The sequence below is a fragment of the Erythrolamprus reginae genome, chromosome 3 (genome assembly GCF_031021105.1).
Source record: "Erythrolamprus reginae isolate rEryReg1 chromosome 3, rEryReg1.hap1, whole genome shotgun sequence".
NCBI lineage: Eukaryota > Metazoa > Chordata > Lepidosauria > Squamata > Dipsadidae > Erythrolamprus > Erythrolamprus reginae.
This window is the reverse complement of record NC_091952.1, coordinates 182,858,186-182,879,978: the sequence shown is the minus strand read 5'-3', so window position 1 is coordinate 182,879,978 and position 21,793 is coordinate 182,858,186. Positions and strand designations below refer to the sequence as shown.

General features: G+C 37.5%; 1 protein-coding gene across 3 annotated transcripts in view; it reads right to left on the bottom strand.

Moving 5' to 3' along the window:
* CDKAL1 (CDK5 regulatory subunit associated protein 1 like 1) overlaps positions 1 to 21,793 on the bottom strand; it is a 652,416-nt gene that overhangs the window by 186,498 nt on the left and 444,125 nt on the right. The window contains exon 15 of one of the 3 annotated variants that reach the window (XR_011558700.1): positions 7,945 to 8,196. The exons of the other annotated variants lie outside the window; for them this stretch is intronic. The gene's annotated coding sequence lies outside the window, so the exon portion shown is untranslated. The remainder of the gene's footprint in view (positions 1 to 7,944; positions 8,197 to 21,793) is intronic. 3 annotated transcript variants of the gene reach the window in all.

The window sequence follows — 21,793 nt, the reverse complement described above, 5'->3', positions numbered from 1 at the left end:
TTATTAATGAAATTATTAATTATTAACGCAGAACTTTGCACTGGCAGGTGTTGGTGCCATAATTCAGTGTGGTTTTGTGGTGCCATATACTGTACAATTAAACCAGTATTGGGCTGCAACAGGTATGATCAGATGTGCAGTCCTGGTTGGAAAAATGCTCCAGCTGACTGGCAGGCAGGCACGTGTGTGGCACGAGATTCAGCTTCTGCGCATTTGCAGGAAGTCATATCTCTCACAAGAACGCCCGCATGTGCGGAAGCAAAGAAATCACAAAAAATTGGCCAAATCTCTTGCGTGTGAGCATCTTCATGCAAGATTCGGCCTCTGCACATGCACAGGAAATTGAATCTCGCACCGACGCATGTGCCCGCATCCACCGGATGTGCACACGCCTGCACCCACCTCAGGGAGCACACTGGTAGCACCAGCGATGGGCAGCCCTTCACTGCGGTAAACGGATACTGGCAGTAATTATCAGGTTTCAATGATGTGTTCTCTGAGGTGGCGTCAAACATGCCGGAAGCAGCCCTGACATCTGTTTGTGGCGTCACATGACATATCGTGATTTTTCCCCCTTGGCTAAATTGGGCGTGGGCATGGCCAGCATGTGACGCATCCGGCCAGAGGGCCCTGAGTTTGACAGCCCTGATCTAGGGTAACCATGAGTGATGCAAAGATTATTTATTTATTTATTTTATTTATTTATTAGATTTGTATGCCGCCCCTTTCCGTAGACTCGGGGCGGCTCACAACACAATAAAACAGTTCATAACAAATCTAATAATTTACAATTTAAAAATATTTAAAAAACCCATTATTTAAGCAAACATACATACAAGCATACCATACATAAATTGAATTGAATAGGTCCGGGGGAGATGTCTCAGTTCCCCCATGCCTGACGACAAAGGTGGGTTTTAAGGAGTTTACGAAAGGCAAGGAGGGTAGGGGCAGTTCTAATCCCTGGGAGGAGCTGGTTCCAGAGAGTCGGGGCCGCCACAGAGAAGGCTCTTCCCCTGGGGCCCGCCAACCAACATTGTTTAGTTGACGGGATCCGGAGAAGGCCAATTCTGTGGGACCTAATCGGTCGCTGGGATTCGTGCGGCAGAAGGCGGTCTCGGAGATATAACTATAATGGTAGCTATAATGTCGGGAACTCAAAAGAAAATTATTTTAAAATGTGAGAAGCAAAGAGAAACCCAACGCAGTACGTAGTTCAAGGAAATAATCCGCTTCATATGTACATCTCCCAGTCAGAAGAAAGTGTGAGAGTTCATTATACAATATTACTTAAATAGATGATAATTTCATGACGGTGAGAGTAATGAAAGTAAATTGCCTAATGAATCTTGAAAAATTAATAACTGGTTACAAGTATTCCATTCCCAGAGTCAAAGCTAATTAACCTTTAGATGAAGAAATAAACTGGAAACTACAGAGTATCAGGTATTAAATATTTTGCTAAGCTGCCCAGAGTCCTTCGGGAGTTGGGTGGCATAGAAATACAATAAATAAATAAATTTGCAACAAAAGCTATTTCATAATAGATTTCATTTGGTAGACTGATTACATTTGGAAGAAAATCTTGCACATAACAGTATTCACTTGTGGATTCAGTTATTTCCTGGGACGTCTATTTTAAAAAATATATTAAATTCTTTTATCAATTTACAGTACACTGTATACTAAGTGAATGCATTTGAGTCCCTAAACTAACATTTCATAATTTCACGAGAACAAGCATTCCATTTAGACTGCAACAATGTACACATTAACAAGGAAAAATTCAGTAGTACTTATTTTTAAAATTATATCTACCTTATTTTGAAAAGATACGTACTGTATAGAGTTTCGTTTTACTCTGTCACATAATATGATATTAACTCTCACTCTCTTGACTATGAATTTTATTGTTATGTCAAAACATCACTGGCAGATTAGAAAATCAAATTTCACAATATTTTGATTTGATAAAAAGCACTAATGGGTATTCTCCAAAGCATTATTAAAGAACAAGAAAAATGTATGTCTGAGGGGGGAAAACCGTATAGGTCTGGGAAAATATGAACAAGTTCTCAGATTTGTATTAATGTCTAGAAATTTATTTTATTTATTTATTTATTTTATTTATTTATTTTGTCCAATACACAAAGAGGGTTTAGTGGGTATATATTTATATACACATAGTAAAATACATAGATGAAGGTTATAGAGGAGATACTCAGAGTAAAATATATCTAAGAAATAATAGAAAAGAAGTATAGTAATAGAACATATCAATGAAAGAATAGAAGAAGAGATATAGGAATAGAAGAAAGGTAAAGGAGAAATGATGACTGAGAATTCAATGTACAAAGAAGAAAGGCTGTCCAAGAAAAAGGAATATTTGGAAATACTGAAGTTACTCTTGTATTTTAGACTGGGTGTCCAGGGGGAAAGCATTTTGAAATTCCCTGACATTTCTCTGTAACTTGCGATATAGTTAAGGCGCGGTACTAGATGACGCCATACCAAACAGCTAAGCAGTGGAGAAATATCGATAGCTAAGGAAGAAAGTTGTTGCTACAGTTATGCTCATTTTTGATTGACTCTGCCAGGCAGTGCGATCCATTTTTTTTACATGATTTTCCCCTGACTTTTAAACATTTTAATACAGTTTGTTTTTTTCCCTCTGATTTATTCCGTTTTTTACCATGAATTCCCTGATAATTTCCTGATATTTCCCGAACCGCTGATGTCCCCTGATAATTCCCCGATGTCCCTGTTTTTTAGGTTTGTTGGACACCCTGTTTAGAACATTATGGACAACTCCTTGGTTCTATAGGTGCTCAGAAAGGAGCCAGATAAAATTGAACATCAATTCCTATGTTTCAGCAAGGGAGACTTTCATCTCCTAGAGTGGCAGATAGACCCCCTAGCTGTACTTTTATATGCAGATGGCATGATATTTTCAAGACTTTAATTGGGCTGTAGAAATGCTTACAAATCTTTATCTTTTGTTCAGGAAACTATTCAAACATAAATTGCCCAAAAAAAAAACCCCACCCCACAAACAAGCAAACAAAGCTCAAAGTCTTTGCAAAAAATGAATTTCTGTAAATAGTTGTAAATAGTGTCACAACTAAGTATGCTTCATTTTTAATTACGTGGGGATAGCCTTTCATAATATATTTATATTAGATCAAGAAAAGAACAACTCAAAGAAATAACAGAGATCAGAGAAGCTTGGCTGCTATCCTGAAGTTTTTCTGCACTAGTAAAAGCCATCCTATCCTATCTGTGCACAATAAATAAGCAACTGCTTTATTTTCAAATAGCTTAAACTAAAATAGTAGCTTATTTATTATGTATAGATCAAGCTCATGCTTGCACACTTTATGGATCTCTGAAACAGATGCGATCAAAATACTATGGTCGTTTACTCAATGGTTTAACAAACACAGTACTATGTTTAGAGAAACTGATAATGTCTATAACTAAGGAACAAGAATCTATTATTTATATTAGTTAAAATTATTCATTTTTCCAAATTGTTAACTGTTTTAATCTTAAATGATAGTTTGCACTCTTCCAGAATAGAACTCCCTTGGCTCTATGCATATGGATTCCAATCCTTAATATCATGGACAATTGTAAATAGGATAGCAGATGCCAAAAAAGTGTACAGTCTTACATCTTTACAATTTCCATACAAATATCATCTCTGAATTTTTAAAAATTTCTATGAGATAATGCTGATTAATAAATGAAGTACCTTAACAATGTTATGCCTTTATGCCTTCTCTTTGGCTTTGCTGGAAGGAAGATACTATAATATTCTTGTATGGATGGACCAGGGTGAAATTCAGCAGGTTCTGACAGGTTCTAGGGAACTGATAGCAGATACTTTAAGTAGTCAGAAGAACCCGCAAATACCACCTCTGGCTGGCCCCAGAGTGGGGAGGGAATGGGGATTTTGCAGTATCCTTGCCTTGGAATGGGAATAGAGATTTTGCAGTATTCTTCTCCTGCCATGCCCACCAAGCCATGCCAACAGAACCGGTAGGGAAAAATTTTGAATTTCACCACTGGGATGGACTGTATGAATGGACAATTTAGGTAGCCCTCATGCAATGTACATTTGTTCAGCAACCATTTGAAGTTAGAAGGATGCTGATACTTACAAAGATGCTGCCTTCACCGTGTCCCTTCAGTCATGTGAACGTGATTCGGGCACTTCGACTGCCTTGGAAGGATGACTTCACCGTTTCTCATGATCATCATTTCCAGCAACAGGACTTATGACTGTGTCACTTAGTGACATAGTTCCTGGTGAAAGCTGGGCACATGCTTTCACTAAATAGTGAATTCAGATCAAATTACTAAGACAGACAGACAGACAGACAGGCAGACAGGCAGGAAGGCAGGAAGGCAGGGAAGCAGGCATATACATACATACATACATACATACATACATACATACATACACATACACACACACACACACACACACACACATATATATATAATGTTTTCGTATATATATATGAAAGTACACTGGTACCTCATCATACGAACTTAATTGGTTCCAGGAGGAGGTTCGTAAGGTGAAAAGTTCGTAAGATGAAACAATGTTTCCCATAGGAATCAATGTAAAAGCAAATAATGCGTGCAAATCCTTCAGGAAAATCCCAAACTTTAGAAGGGAGGCGAACAGAGGGCAGGGAGGAGCAGCTAAAGGGGGCGGGTGGAAGAAGCAAGGCTAGGCTAAAGGGTGAGTGGGAAGGAAGAAAGGCAAGGGGGGCGCCCCTCCCTTTTCTTTTTTCAAAAGACACAGTTTCAGTGCCTTTGCAAGCATGCAAAATCTTTACTCCTCCAAGCTGCCCCTCCCTTTTCTTTCTTAAAAAGACACCATTTCAGTGCTTTTGCAAGCATGCAAAATCTTTACTCCTCCAAGCTACCCCTCCCTTTTCTTTCTTAAAAAGACACAGTTTCAGTGCTTTTGCAAGCATGCAAAATCTTTACTCCTCCAAACTGCCCCTCCCTTTTCTTTCTTAAAAAGACACCGTTTCAGTGCTTTTGCAAGCATGCAAAATCTTTACTCCTCCAAGCTGCCCCTCCCTTTTCTTTCTTAAAAAGACACCGTTTCAGTGCTTTTGCAAGCATGCAAAATCTTTACTCCTCCAAGCTACCCCTCCCTTTTCTTTCTTCAAAAAAGGAGAAAAAAAGAAACCCCTTCAACCCAGCAGCAGCTGCTTGGGTTCGTAAGGTGAAAATAGTTCGGAAGAAGAGGCAAAAAAATATTAAACACCGGGTTCGTATCTTGAAAAGTTCGTTAGAAGAGGCGTTCGTAAGATGAGGTACCACTGTATACTGTATATTATTGTGTATGAATAAGAAAACCAACAAAAACTACAGCTGAAACTGTCATGAGCTATTGTAATTGTATAGCATGTATTGTTTAGCACATTGTATATATTGTTTGTTATGTTTCCTAATACAATTATGAAGATATTAGAATGCAATACTTATTCTGATCTAGCTCTGTTTCTTCTAGTTTATGTTAATTAAAGCTTAACTCAAGTAATACACAGAACATTTTCTTTGCAAAAAATTCCCTATAATTATTTGGTTAGAAAAATATGGGAATATGAATGATAGAACCACAAAAAATAGCTTCCCCAAGGAATAATAGTAAAAATTATAGATTTCCAGATGCTAGAAAAAATGCATATTGATGGAGAGTTCAAGAAGTGATTGTACTTTTAGGAAAACAAATGATCCTCTCCCACTGATTTATGTTTTATGTTTCTAACAGTTTTATTGTTTTTAATGTCTTTTGCGGTAATGTTTTTGATTGCTTTCTATTATTTTCTACATTTTTAACATCGCCAAGAGTCACAATAACGAGATAGGCAGCTATATAAATTTAATAAACAAACCAATAAAATTAGTGGAGCATCCCAAAACTTTTGATCACATTGTTGTAGTAACTCTCAGGCCAAAGAATTCTGCACCAATTATAACTCCAAGATAGTCTTCAAAGGCAGACCTACACAAAGTGCAATGCAGATTGTAAACTCAAGGGCATTAAAGATGTGCCAAAGTTTCCCATTCCAAGACGAAGCTGAGCAGGAGCTGCCCTGATTCCTCGAGTATGGTCTCTACTACTGCTGTAGCAGAGTACAGAAAAACCTGCGAACTGTGGGCCAGATACTTCAGAGGATGTGGTAGTATTAATTTAAGAGTCAACAAAGATTCACATAGTTTTTTGTGTAAATAACTTTTCTATCTAACTGGGTTTAAGCTTTATTTCCCACCCCCCCACTCCTTTCCCCCCCATAGCTTCCACACCCCAGGTCAGGACGTCTACTGCATCTTTGATTATGGTATGAATGCAAAACTTTAGATATACATTATTTGAATTGTCAGGAGTGCAGGTGTATATTTTGCGTTTCTTCAGACAGATAGTGTAGCTGCAGTAGTGTTTCGAAATGGCACCTGTAAGTGATGTATGTTATAAGCAGTGTGCAGTCATTGAATTTCTCACTGCGGAGAAAGAAACTGTTGGGGACATTCACAAACATTTGTGTAGTTTATGCAGAATCTGCAGTTGACAGAAGTACAGTTAGTCGCTGGGCACAGAGGATGAGGCCATTAGAAGATGGTTCAGCAGAACTCCAAGGCTTTGTGACCAGAACAAGGAGTGGTACCGACAGGGCATACACACCCTTGTGTCTCGCTGGAGGAAGGCCATAGAACGGGATGGAGATTACGTGGAAAAATAAGGAGTGTAGAAGAAACATCATTCTTTTTTCTGTGTAAGCTTTATTGTGTTCAATGAATAATTGTTGAAGAAAAAAAAGTGGTGCATTACTTTCTGGGCAACCCTCGTCAAAGGTAGAAGGGCAAACAGCTAAATCCTGAAGCACCCCATACAGAAATGCCATCAGCTCAAGTTCTCCTTCTCACTAAAGCATGGGCATCAGGCTTCCAGAATCACGTTGCCATCATGTGACATTTTGCAACTTTCTTCCCTTTGTGGAGCTGAAGCGGGAATGGCCTGCATGTGATGCATCCAGCTTGCGGGCTGACAGTTTGACACTCCTGCCCTAAAGAATTCCAATCAAGAAGGAGCAGAACTACTGTAAAGCACTAATACTAGCTCCCAACCTCCATACAAGGTCCAATTGATCTTAATGGAGAACCTCATTTTAAAAAGGAACAATGTGATTGGAACTAGAGAAGCTTCTTCATGAGTAGGCACCCCATGGCCTCTTTCCAGGGGCCTATCAGACTGCCCTCTCAAGGTAGCATTTACCGACTTTTGAATACAATCAATTAGGTCTCTCCTTGCTGCATAAAAGAGCCAGGAGTGGGATGGTGCCATCCCCAGATGGCCAAGATCATGCTGCAGAAAACCTTATCCTCTTCTTCAGAATTCACAGACCAGGTGCCATCAGAAGACATCATACCCATCACCTCATTGGACTCTTCTTAGGTAGAGTCTAAACCTGTGATGGCAAACCTATGCCATGTGTGCGACAGGTGGCATGCAGAGCCATTTCTGAGGGCATGCAAGGTATTGCCTTATTATTATTATTATTATTAATTATATTTGTATGCCGCCCCTCTCCGGAGACTCGGAGCGGCTCACAACAACAAAACAGTACAAATCTAATGGTTAAAACAATTTAAAACCCTTAGTATAAAAAACAATCATACATATCATACAAACCATACGTAAAGCGGAAACGGCCCAGGGGAATCAATTTCCCCATGCCTAGTGAAAGAGGTGTGTTTTAAGGAGTTTGTGAAAGGCAAGGAGGGTGGGGGCAATCCTAATCTCTGGGGGAGAGTTGATTCCAGAGGGTCAGGGCCGCCACAGAGAAGGCTCTTTCCCTGGGTCCCACCAGACTACATTGTTTAGTCGACGGGACCCGGAGAAGGCCAACTCTGTGGGACCTAACCGGTCGCTGGGATTCGTGTGGTAGAAGGCGGTCCCGGATATATTCTAGTCCGATGCCATGAAGGGCTTTATAGGTCATAACCAACACTTTGAATTGTGACTGGAAACTGATCGGCATCCAATGCAGACTGCGGAGTGTTGGTGTAACATGGACATATTTAGGAAAGCCCATGATAGCTCTTGCAGCTGCATTCTGCACGATCTGAAGTTTCCGAACACTCTTCAAAGGTAGCCCCATGTAGAGAGCACTACAGTAGTCGAATCTCGAGGTGGTGAGGGCATGAGTGACTGTGAGCAGTGACTCCCGGTCCAGGTAGGGCCGCAACTGGTGCACCAGCCGAACCTGGTCAGCATAGTGGATGGCAAAAGCTGTGGATGGCAAAAAACAAACCCAGCAGGCTGATTGGAAGTTTGGAAACGAACTTGTGGTTGGGCCATTGGGCCATTTTTCGCCACCCATAGGCCCTGAAGGCTTTCCTGAAGCTTGCGGAAGGCTAAAGTGACCTCCCAAAGGGCAAAAATCAGAGGTGGGCAGCATGGAGGGTTGTGCATGCATGCATGGGAGAAGAGCTCTGCATTATGGGTGTGGACACATATTCATACACTATCGTGCATGTGTGTGCCCTTTTGGCACCTGAGCAAAAAAAGGTTTGCCATCACTGGTCTAAACCCAAGTGAGAGTAATTTTATCAGGAAAAAAAACCCTGTGAATAAAATCTTAAAGCTAAACTTGCTTATTATTATGTACCATTTGTATCGTCATGGCAACGCCCCAGCACATGTTTTGGCCAGGTATTACCTTAAATTTCCTATGTTCACTATAAAAGCCTATTAGCATGATAAAAGCCGAAGCCTGTATTGACTTGATGCAACATTTTGCATACATTTCCAAAGTCACTCAAAGTGTACTTTCAAAATTGCATCCTGAATTGTTTTAAAATTATAACTAATGCTTAAAACAGAAAGCATCTTTAAAGCTCACTCTTAATGGAACTTTTAGATTTAATGGGACATGACAGTCTGATATAAAGTCTTTAAAAGTCCCACAATGATGGTATTTTAATTATTAATCCTTTTTTTTTTAAACAATCCAGCACGGAACATACATTTTTCCTTAGAAAGAAACAACTAAAGAGAGAACAGAAATGCCTCATAAATTTAATGATCACTGGTTAGAAAGAACAAACTCATAGAAAAAGTTATATGCCAAAGCAGTAAAAAGGGAGAAGGTTTGTTAATCAAATATAGGAAATGGATTATTTTTGAGGATGTGGGGGAAATTCCCAAAGACAAGGAAATTCCCCAGCCACAAGGCAAGGCATTGGCAATGGGTCTTTCAACTTGTTTTGGCAACAACATAGCTGAAGCACAAGGCTATGCTAATAAGTCATTTTATAAATTATTAAAACTGTCAGGGTACTGAATGATCAAATGCATTTCAGATTATTTTCTGAATAATTCTGATATGGTATGTGCCAGTAGCACTAAACTTTTATTTCACATTTGCTGTTTCATTTATGATGCACCTTGCTTTAATTATGGAGATTTACATGTGCTGGTCACGAGTTCTTATTAGGTTATATGTATCAAACTATATGTATCAAAAAGTGTGGAACCACAAGGTTTGATATCCAGATTTGTCAGAAACCTATGCACTTGTAAAGGAAAAGAGAACAATTAAATTTTTAAAAAAACACAGCTTAATAATCCTGCTTGCAATAACCATACAAACCTGAAACAGATGTGGCTGTTTTAATGAATTGCAGACAGGTGCTGCTTTCGTGATCCCACCTTTCAAAGGATTCCTAACAGAATTCAAAGCACTGTGCAGCTGTTATAAAGCACCTTATAGAGGGTTGCATATATGATACTATATAATAATTAGTTCCTTGTCATTTACCGTCAACATCTCTTTTCCTTTTCAGAAACAGCATCATCTAGCAATAAACGATAACAAAAGAGATAACCAATTTCATTCTCTGAAAAGTAATGGTTTCTTCTCATCTGCCAGCCATCTGGTGAAACAATACAGACCTTTCATCTATACCAATTCTAGGCAACTCTAATCAGTCAGTCTCCCACTTCACTTCCTCACAATTTTGCCTTGTAAGGTGACCTCAATGACTCCATCTTCTTTTTCCTACTGCTCTTCTCTCCCCCCCCCAATTTTTCTTTGACCTACATCACTCTCTATTAGAGTTTGTTGCAAACATCAAAACCAGAAGCACACACAGATGACTGATTTAGCTGGATTCATTAACTTCTTTGTAAAGTTGACTCAACCGTCTATCCTTCGAAGGTGGGTAAAATGAGGACCCAGATTGTTGGGGGCAAAATGCTGATTTTGTAAACTGCTTAGAGAGGGCTGTAAAAAGCAAACTGGTATATAAGTCTAAATGCTAATGCTATAAACATATTTACAATATCGGAAGAATAATTCTTCTAAAGTCAGTTGCAGGCAACAGAGAACATTTAGTTTCATTTCAGCAGAGTTCAGAGCTGAAGAGTACAGAGTGTGGGCAGAGCCATGCCCAGCCTTCAGCTTAGCAGTTTCGATTCTCTGCACAGATTCAGAAATGGTTAGTTCCCATTGGCTGATTCAGTTGCTATGCCTATTCATTGGCTGATCTTTTTAACCACTGGCTCTCCCAGTCATAAATATTCTAACACTCTCTCCCTTTAAAAAATAAACAAACAAAAAACTAACAATTAGCTCCTCATCAAATGGCTTTACATCCATCGCTTGTACCTATTATTTTGCCATCTTCCTTATGACTTTTCCATCTCTGTATTAGCATTAGATCATTTCTACTGGATATAAATTTGCAGTATGATCCGTTCAATAATAGGAATAGGAACAGCACACTTAGATTTATATACAGCTTCTCAGTGCTTTATAGGCCTCTCTAAGCTGTTTACAGAGTGAGCATATTGCCCCCAACAATCTGGCTCCTCATTTTACCCACCTGAGAAGGGTAGAAAGCTGAGTGAACCATAACAAAGAAACAATAAATAAATATACATCTTCCACCTCTTATCTTTTCTCAATACTGTTCAATTTCTTTCCAGATGCTCATTCTGGCACCCTGAAGTTTACTTCTGCAGCTGTAGTTTTGGCAGCACTCCAATCTGCCTTCTGCTATCCGCACTAAAATTACTTGGACCAAAGTTATCAGTGGTTATCCATGGCCAATCCAAGGATTTTTACTCGTGGTTCTTACTTTCTTCCAATCCCTTCTCTGCTTTTTAAATGACTTTTCTTGTCTAACCCATCTTGAATTTTTGGGATTTGAGAATATTCTTTCTTTCTTTCTTTCTTTCTTTCTTTCTTTCTTTCTTTCTTTCTTTCTTTCTTGATTTGTATGCCGCCCCTCTGCGGAAGCCTTCTCCCCCAAATTGGAAAACTCTTCCTGTGCCAGCAAAGCTTCTTAAGGACCTGTCAGATAATTAGGAATTGTAGGGCCTAGCATCATTAACGTATTTCAGATGTCAATGACATTGTGTTGATGGACAACCTGGCATTAAGACATTGATCAAACAAACATGAGCCCAACAGCCCCTAGCAATAGGCTACACTGATTCTTCTTAAGTGCAGCATACTTCTTTATATCAAACTGTCATAGCTCCAGAGTCTCCTAATATTTGCAAGAGGCTGAGATTCTTTCTGTGCCAGCTGGTGTGCATCTAAGCACCTGAGGGAGTAACTTGAGAATCTTTTTTAATTTCATGCTCAGTCAAGTTTAAAAGTCATTAACAGAAACTTTTACTTGAAATACCAAGTTCTGGGAATTATTGTGATAGGGAAGGAAGGTTTATCTGACCTAATCAGTACTGGAACAATCCCACAGAAATGCTACCAGTGTGTGTAACCAAAAAACCCTTGGTCTTTGCCTATCACTGTGATCTAAACTGCTGTATCTGAGCAAATTAAAAGATCCTCGGTGCCATTTTGTTGTTGAGCGATGTGATAAGTGGCCAAAATACTACATATTCTCCCAGGAAGAAATTTTTCTACAATGTGTGTTTTTAGAGATAAGGACTTAAAAAGTCACAATCTTATATATTTGGTATGGCTGTGCTGAAATTTGCATTCAAAAGGCAAAGTATGATTCAGGGTGTACAAAATTGTGCATACTGCATCTTATCTTTTCTTGGATTTATGTGACTATCCTGAGCAGCTGACATACAATCTCAGGAAAAGAAGGCTTTTGCTTAAGACTTCCAACAGGTGCTTTGTTTGTTCAGGCTCATGCATGCTTCAAATTAAATTTTTGCCCTTCACGTCTGGATCTATTCACAGCCTTATAAAGAACTATTTATTTAGGCTTATCTAATCCATCTACATACATTTCTTCTATGAGACACTGCAGTAAAATACTTCGGTTTAGGAAACCTGCCCTGTTTATGACTCAATTGTTTTTTCATGAAATCTGTATGAGATTGTGTCTGATTATGCACTCCTTACAATAGCTCAAAAAATGTGGTTGGACAAGAGATTGATTCATGTCACTTAGAAACATAGAAACATAGAAGACTGATGGTAGAAAAAGACCTCATGATCCATCTAGTCTGCCCTTATACTATTTCCTGTATTTTATCTTAGGATGGATATATGTTTATCCCAGGCATGTTTAAATTCAGTTACTGTGGATTTATCAACCACGTCTGCTGGAAGTTTGTTCCAAGGATCTACCACTCTTTCAGTAAAATAATATTTTCTCACGTTGCTTTTGATCTTTCCCCCAACTAACTTCAGATTGTGTCCCCTTGTTCTTGTGTTCACTTTCCTATTAAAAACACTTCCCTCTTGGACCTTATTTAACCCTTTAACTGTTTAACATATTTAAATGTTTCAATCATGTCCCCCCTTTTCCTTCTGTCCTCCAGACTATACAGATTGAGTTCATTAAGTCTTTCCTGATACGTTTTATGCTTAAGACCTTCCACCATTCTTGTAGCCCGTCTTTGGACCCATTCAATTTTGTCAATATCTTTTTGTAGGTGAGGTCTCCAGAACTGAACACACTATTCCAAATGTGGTCTCGCCATCACTCTATATAGCGGGATCATAATCTCCCTCTTCCTGCTTGTTATATCTCTAGCTATGCAGCCAAGCATTCTACTTGCTTTCCCTACCGCCTGACTGCATTGTTCACCCATTTTGAGACTGTCAGAAATCACTACCCCTAAATCCTTCTCTTCTGAAGTTTTTGCTAACACAGATTCCTTTTCTCTAAGTGCATTATTTTACATTTGGAAACATTAAACTGCAGTTTCCATTGCTTTGATCATTTATCTAGTAAAGCTAAATCATTTACCATATTACAGACGCCTCCAGGAATATCAACTCTACTGCACACTTTAGAGTCATCGTCAAATAGGCAAACCTTCCCTACCAAGCCTTCCCCTATGTCACTCACAAACATATTAAAAAGAATAGGACCCAGAACAGACTCTTGTGGCACACCGCTTGTAACCTGTCTGCTCAGAATACTCGCCATTAACAATAACTCTCTGATGTCTACGCTTCAGCCAGCTGCAAATCCATTGAACTATCCAGGGATTAAGTCCAATCTTCACTAATTTATCTATCAGCTCTTTATGTGGAACCGTATCAAAGGCTTTGCTGAAGTCCAGATAGGCAATATCCACAGCACTTTTCAATGATTGATAAATATATACTGTTAGCCCAAAAATACATGGCCAAGAGCCACCTATCTTTCTGACTTCCTTAAAATGAGTGGTATTTTAATTACTTTTTAGAACTTTTGGTTTTTAACACCAATTGTTCATTGTATATTGCTTTGGGTCTTTCGAAAGGATGAGCAGCAGAAAAACAAAGAAACAAATGTATCGCACCAAATTGCATGAAATATTGTATGGTGTAGAGAGGATGATAAAAGGTAGCATCTGCTTCATACAATCAAGAATTCACGAGCCAAGGAACTCGCAAGTCACTTGGAAATGGGAGCATTAATGCCTACTGGGTGACCTTGGGCCAGTCACCAGGCGATTGGGATGGTGAAAATAGGAGGTGGAAAGACTATGAAGTCTATTCACCACATTGAGTTATTTATAAAAATAATAAAGGTGGGATATTAAAAACATAAAACAACCACAATAGACTAGTCTGATGTTCACCCAGACCAGGGGTAGGCAAGGTTGGCTCTTCTATGACATGTGGACTTCAACTCCCAGAATTCCTGCGCTAGCATGATTGGCCCAGGAATTCTGGGAGTTGAAGTCCACAAGTCATAGAAGAGCCAACCTTGCCCACCCCTGGCTCAGAAAGTTGGCATAATTTACTTATTTTTATCAATTTACATGCTTTCAGTAATTCTGAAACTGACATTTTTACATTTGTGTCAGATTTAACAGATACCTTTTCTCCCCAGTAGTGAAACTGAGATATCGCTATAACGGCAAGTGAGAACCGTGTCTCAATCTTTGCTAAAGAAGAAGAGAATGTTTATCGCTCCAGTGCTTGCTTCCTATTTCTCCTCTTTTTTCCTTTTTGTATCATGTTGATTACTTTCGGAGCTTGTTGGGAGCAAGGGTCATCTATTTTGATGTTTTGCAGGGAGCACTTCAAAAATGTTGGGTGTTTTATACACGTTAAATACATAATAACAGCCCTATCAGTCCATGGCAGCCAACAAATAACCATGGGAAGCTGTCAAGAAGGGCACGAACAACTTTAGATTTCTAGAATAGAATAGAATTAATAGAACTATTCTGAAACAATTTGGAAAGTTGAGATCCTATCCCATATTTATAACCCTTTCCCAGAAATAGCTGAATGGATTGATTGCTAAAAAAACACACACCTCAGATATTGAATTATTTAATTGATATTTGATTATATTCCACCTATATATACTCCTTTATTCTGCTATCATGATATACCCATAAAGGAGTATATTTAATAAAGGATATCTCCAAAATACAGTCATTATTTATTATACTAAAAACATGTCACCAGGCATGGGGCAACTAGCACATCCTTCCCTTCTGACCATTAACGGTTATGTGTAGTTATGATTGTGATATTGATTGTTGATTGTGTATTGTTGCTTGTTTTTTAAGATAATGGGTTTTAGCTACAGTTTTAATTATTAAATTTGTACTTATATTGTGTTATTGTTGATGTGAGCCACCCCGAGTTTACGGAGAGGGGCGGCATACAAATCAAATCAAATCAAATCAAATCAAATCAAATCAAATCAAATCAATCAATAAATGGCTATAGGAATAGTTAGTTCATATCCACCAACCATGTTATATCCAACCCATGCAATCTGACCCATGCAATGCAGTGGTAAAGAATGATGTCATGTGACCGAGTCATTTAATGATGATAGTTGGACAGTCCCCAGTTACCATAGTTAAGTGAGGGCCAATGGAGCCAGATATAAGGAATTCATATGAACACAACCTCTGATGTCCTGCTGGCTTTCCCATTGATTTTGATTGTAGGATGCTGGAAGATTGCAAAATGTGAACACATGACTGCAAGATGCTGCGACAGTCAGAAATATGGCCGGCTCTAATTGCCCAGATCACAATCACAGAACCTAGTGCTGCAATAGTTGGGACTTGGAATAGTGGTTGTAGCTACTCATTTAGCATAAACACATGCCGAAATGGTTGTGGAATGAGTGCTAATTAAACCAAAACCACCTGTATTTCAATAACAAATATCATCAAACCTTTGCATTGGTTTGGGACTTTAACTCTAAATGGATATTGTTCTGTCGGCGTGTTACAACCGCCCGTAATTACAGGGTAATTAGTCCAGGAAGACACACACCACACGATAAAAGGAAAACCCAAGATTGTCCACAAACAATCTTGAACAGCACAAAAACCACGATCTTGACGAAACAATGAATCAGATAAACTGCCATGAGGCTAAAACACCAAGCTGCACTTTTATCTGTAGCACTAATTACAGCACCCCACCCAACCACAGGTCGCGTCATTTTCTCTTGTAATAATCCTTCAGTTGTTGTCTCCTATGCACTCTACGCATGCGTGGATGTGTCATTCATTCTTGTTCAGAATCCAGGGATGATACAGATGATTGATCTCCTCCTGGGCTGTCTGCCAAACTCCCCTCTTCCCTCTCACTCATGCTTCCTTGGTCAGAGGAGGCTTCGTCGGCAGATTCCATTGGGAGCAAAACAGGCCTGCGGCATGTGGATGTTTCCCACACATCCACCTGCACATTCCTTGGGGCAGAAGCTGGACCAGAGCTAACCACAACAGATATGAGTTTGAGATTTGAGCAAACTATAGGCAGTGATGGCAAATCTTTTTTGTTTCGTGGGTGTGTGCATGTTAGCACATGCGTGCCTGCCCATACCCATGCCTTTCCCCATGCATGTACACAACCCCTGTGCTGCCCCCCATTCATGTGCACAACCGCCACTCTCTGCCCCCCCTGCACATGCGCACAGGCCTCACTGAAGCCTCCAGACTCCTGAAGCCTAGGGATGGTGAAAAATGGGCAAACAGGCCAAACGGAAGTTGGACCGTTTTTCACCATCCCCAGGCTTCAGGGACATCTCCTGAATCTTGGAAAGAATGAAAACAGCCGAAAAGAAGCCAGAAAGTCAGCTGGCCAACATGCATATGCACGCTGGAGCTGATATAGGGCAACACCTCATGTGCCCTCAGATATGACTCTACATGCCACCTGTGGCAATTGTGCCATAGGTTCACCATCACTGTTATAGTGGTTAACAGGTGGGGGTTGCAACTTACCTCCACTACTGATGTGGATACACACGTAGCTACGGGTGACTGGGGCGCGCGCAGGTGCTTCCGGTGTGTGTGTGCATATATTGGAGCAAGATTTGGCTTCTACACATGCGCAAGAAACAAACCTCATGAGAAGACACGCGGGTGTGCAAGATTTCAGCGATTTTTTTTTTTTTAATAGACATACAGACATACAAACATTAAACATAGAATGGGGATGTATTTCCCCGCTTCTTTTGAAAGTATACATTCAAATAAAAAAAAGAATACATAATCAAACATTTGTTAAATGTTAAAAAGTCTAGTAAAAAATTTTCAAATCTTAAATGCAATGTTAGTACGGTATAAGTAAAAATTCTTAATATGTTATTTATGTGTAATATATTCATCTAATCAAACATTTAAACAAATCTCAGTTACTAAACATACATAAAACAAAATTCTTAATATGTTGCTTGTGAGTAAACTATTATATCAAAATCATCAACAAATACATTTGAACTAATATTAATATTGTTATTACCTAAATAAAAACAGATCTATCTCTTATTTTTTCTTATCTAACCATTTATATATATTATTCCATGTTTCATAAAATTTAGTATCTTCTTGATCGTTTAATCGTCTTGTCATCATATCCATTTCGGCGCAATCTAATATTTTAGCTATAACTTCTTCTTTCTTGGGGATTTCCTCCCCCTTCCAGTTTTGCGCATATATTATTCTAGCCGCAGTTAATATGTGTATGATTAAATAAAGAGTTTCTTTCTTATAAGTCTGATTGGTAATTCCTAATAAGTAAAATTCCGGGGTGTTATCTATATCATGCTTTAATATTTCTTTTAATATCTTCTCAATCATCTTCCAATAAATTTTAGCTTTACCACATGTCCACCATTGATGGTAATAAGTTCCTATATCTTTCTTGCATTTCCAACATAGTGGGGATGTTTTAGGAAACATTTTTGCTATCCTGTTTGGTGGGAGGTGCCATCTATAAAACATTTTAATTTGGTTTTCTTTTAATGAAACTGACTTGGTCGTTTTCCAATTATTAATCCAGACTTTTTCCCAAGTATCTATATCTATTTCCTTACCTATATTTCTGCACCATCTTATCATAGTATCTTTTAAAGTCAACTCTATATTTTTGTGAGCGATAAGAAATTTATATACTTTCCCTATCATTTTTACTGAATTGGTGATAATTAAATTACTTAGCAAATTCTTACTTTTATTAAAAATGTAAAGAGTTTTATCCTTCTGGTATCTGGATCGAATCTGGGCATAATGCCACCAGTCTATTATTATCCCTTCTTCTTGTAGTTTATTCCTAGGTTTTAGCTTCATCTGGTCATTTAATAGTTCTTTATATCTATAAAATATTTTCGTGTCTTTTATAGACTTTGGATGTGTTATTGCTTCTAGGGGGGCTATCCATTCTGGAACATTTAAGAAGTGATTTTTCTTTATGTCCTTCCAAACCTGTAATAAATACTTCCTTAATGTGTGTCTTTTAAAATATGAGTGATTTTTTTCCTTGTCATACCATATAAATGCATGCCAACCCAACATGAGATCATGTCCTTCTAAATTTAATATTCTTTTATTCTCTAAAGTTATCCAATCTTTAATCCATGTTAAGGCGGCGGCCTGGTAATATAATTTCCAGTTTGGAAGACCAAATCCTCCTCTTTCTTTAATGTCTTCTAAACAGTTTATTTTTATCCTTGCTTTTTTCCCTTGCCATATAAATTTTTTAACTAAATTTGTCAAAGTTCTAAAAAAAGTTCCCCCTGGATTTATTGGAATTACCTGAAAGAGAAATAAAACCTTAGGCAAAATATTCATCTTGATTGTGGCAATTCTTCCTAAAAATGATATTTTCAGGTTATTCCACGTTTCTAAATCTTTTTTAATTTCTGATAATAATTTTATGTAGTTATCATTTTTTAATGTTATTGTTTTCGCTGTTAAATTTATTCCTAAATATTTTACTTTCTTTACGGTTTTTATTCCAGAAATATTTTCTAATTTAGTTTCTTGTATTTTATTCATATTTTTAGTTAAGAAAGAAGTTTTACTTTTATTTATCTTTAAACCTGCTACCTTTCCGTATTGTTCAATAGTTTGCAATAAAGAAGGAACTGTTGTTATCGGTTCTTCAATTATAAACGTTAAGTCATCTGCAAAAGCTTGGAGTTTGTAAGTTTCGTCTCCTATAGTTAAACCTTTTATTTCAGAATCCGCTCTTATTTTAATTAATAAAGTTTCAAGTGTCATAATAAATAACAATGGTGATATAGGACATCCTTGACGAACTCCCTTATTTATATCAAGTGTTTGTAATTGGTTATTATTTAATATTATCTTAGTCGTTTGTTTTGAATATATAGTATCTATTAAATTAACAAATTTTGGGCCAAATCTCATTTTGTTTAATTGCATTTTTATAAATGTCCAGTTGACGTTGTCAAAGGCCTTTTGAGCATCTAAAAACATTAAAGATGCTGTCTTATCTGAATGTTGTTCATAGTATTCTAATGTGTTTATTACTGTTCTAAGATTGTTTTTAATTTGTCGCCCTGGTAGAAATCCATTTTGGTCTTGGTGTATTATTCCATTTATAATTCTTTTAAGTCTATCTGCATAAATGGCAATAAATATTTTATAATCTACATTTAATAAAGATATGGGTCTATAATTTTTGATTTTTACTGGGTCAGTACCGGATTTGTGTATTAAAGTTGTCAACGATTCTGACCAAGATTTCGGAATTTTACCCTCAAGTCTACATAAATTAAAAGTTTCTAACATATGGTTTCTTACTATTTCGTTTTCTATCTTGTACCATTCAGCCGGTATAGCATCTGGACCAGTGGCCTTATTGTTTTTCTGTTTTTTAATTATAGTTAGGAGTTCTTCCATTGTTATTGGTCCATCCAACATAGTCTGTTGGTCTTCTGTTATTTGTGGTAATTTTGAAGCCTGTAAGTAATTAAAAACTTCATCTTCACTGACATTGTCTTTGGCATAAAGATCTTTATAAAAATTATAGACAATATCCGCCTTTCCTTCTGTATCATATTTTATTGTACCATCTTTATCTTCTAATTTTTTTATCAATTTGGATTGACTCTGCTTTCTAAGTTTATATGCTAACCATCTGCCTGGTTTATTTGCATGTTCAAAATAATGTTGTTTTGCTCTTTTAATTTTTTCAGTTATTTGATTTTGTTCTATAATTCTAATTTTATGTTTAATTACATTTATTTCTGTTTTAAAATCTCTGTTCTTGGTGTGTTGCTGCGATGCAAATTCCAGTTGTTTTAATTCATTTATTAATTGTACATACTTTAATTTATTTTCCTTATTGTATTTTGCTATATAGGATATTGTTAACCCTCTTATATAAGCTTTGAGTGTATCCCATAGATTCTGTGGAGTGGTGTCTGGAGTTTTATTAATTTCAAGAAATATTTTTAATTCCTTTTCGATCCAATCCTTATATTTCTTATCATTTAATATATTTCTATTCATCCGCCAAATATTCTGTTTATTATTCATTCTTATATAAACCACTATTGGGTTGTGGTCGGCCCATGTATTAACATCTATCTCTACTTCCCTTATTTGTTCTGCAACCATTTTTGATGTCCATACCATGTCTATTCTTGTCCAGATTTTGTGGGGATTAGAATAAAACGTAAATTGTCTTTTATGGGGGTGTCTTTCCCTCCATATATCATTTAACAGTAATTCTGTTTTCATTTTTTGGAAAGTACTAGGTAGTAGATTTCTTTTTGTTTTTTTCCTTTTATTATTACTCCCCCCCCCTGAATGGTCTAATTGCCTATTCACAATAGCATTAAAATCACCTATTATTAATACATTCTCAATAGCTAAATCTATTATTATTTGATGTAAATTTTTATAAAATGTCATTTGGTCTTCATTGGGAGCATAAATAGAAACAACCACTATAGGTCTAGGTTCAATATCAACTTGTACAATCAGTATTCTACCGTCATTATCCTTATATATTTGTTTGGAATTTATAGAATTCTCTACATACATCACCACACCTCTTTTTTTTTGATCTGCTAATGCAGCATACATTTTTCCAATTTTAGGATTCAACAATAATTTTTGGTTATCTTTTTTAATATGTACTTCTTGTAATATTGCAATTTGAGCATTTTGACTTCTGATTTTGGAAAAGATTTGTTTCCTTTTCCTTGGTTCATTAAGTCCATTAACATTTACCGAAAAGATCTTTAGATCTTTAGTTGTTGTCATTTGGTAGGTTTTTTGGTTTCTCGCTGGGGTTGAACTCTTCTAGCACCTTGGTCCTGCTCTATTACCTGGGCAGTGGCCCCCAAAAGTTCTTCTTGTTGGATTGCTAATTTCTCCCCTGATTGCTGTTGTGCTGATTGTTGTTGAGCCTCTTGTTGCTTATCTGAAAAGTCCATGTGGCTGATGCCACTATTTTCAAAGAAATACCTAGCTTGTTCTACATTTTCCAGCTTGTATCTTGTAGAGCGCCATGTCAGAGAAAGACCTTGTGGGATTAACCAACGATAGGTTATATTTTCTTTGATCAAAATTCTGGTAAGAAAATGGTAATCTCTTCTGCTCTCTCTGACACTTCTTGGAACTTGTTTTAATATTTTTATTTCCACTCCTTGATGTTGGAGTTTGGAGTTTCTTGCCCAATGAAGTATGTCATCTCGCAAAGTTTTCCTGGTAAATTTGATGTGAATCTCTCTTGGGAGGTTGTGGCGACGGATGTAACTATTCGAAGTTCTGTAAACTTCATCGATTTCTTTCGCTAGCGCAGCAGGATCCTCCTGGAGTATTCCTCCAATAGTTTCCGCCATAGTCATTTTTAAATCATCTTTTTCCTCTTTCATGTTCTGAAATCGTAGTCCATACGAAGCACGTTGCATCTCCAGCTGAATGATTGATTCATCATGTCTTCTATGTCTTGCATCAGCTCTCCCTTCAAGATAATCTATTCTTTTTGCATTTTTGTCGGATTTCTCTTCAACCTTTTTCACTCGATCATCACTTTCTTGTAGT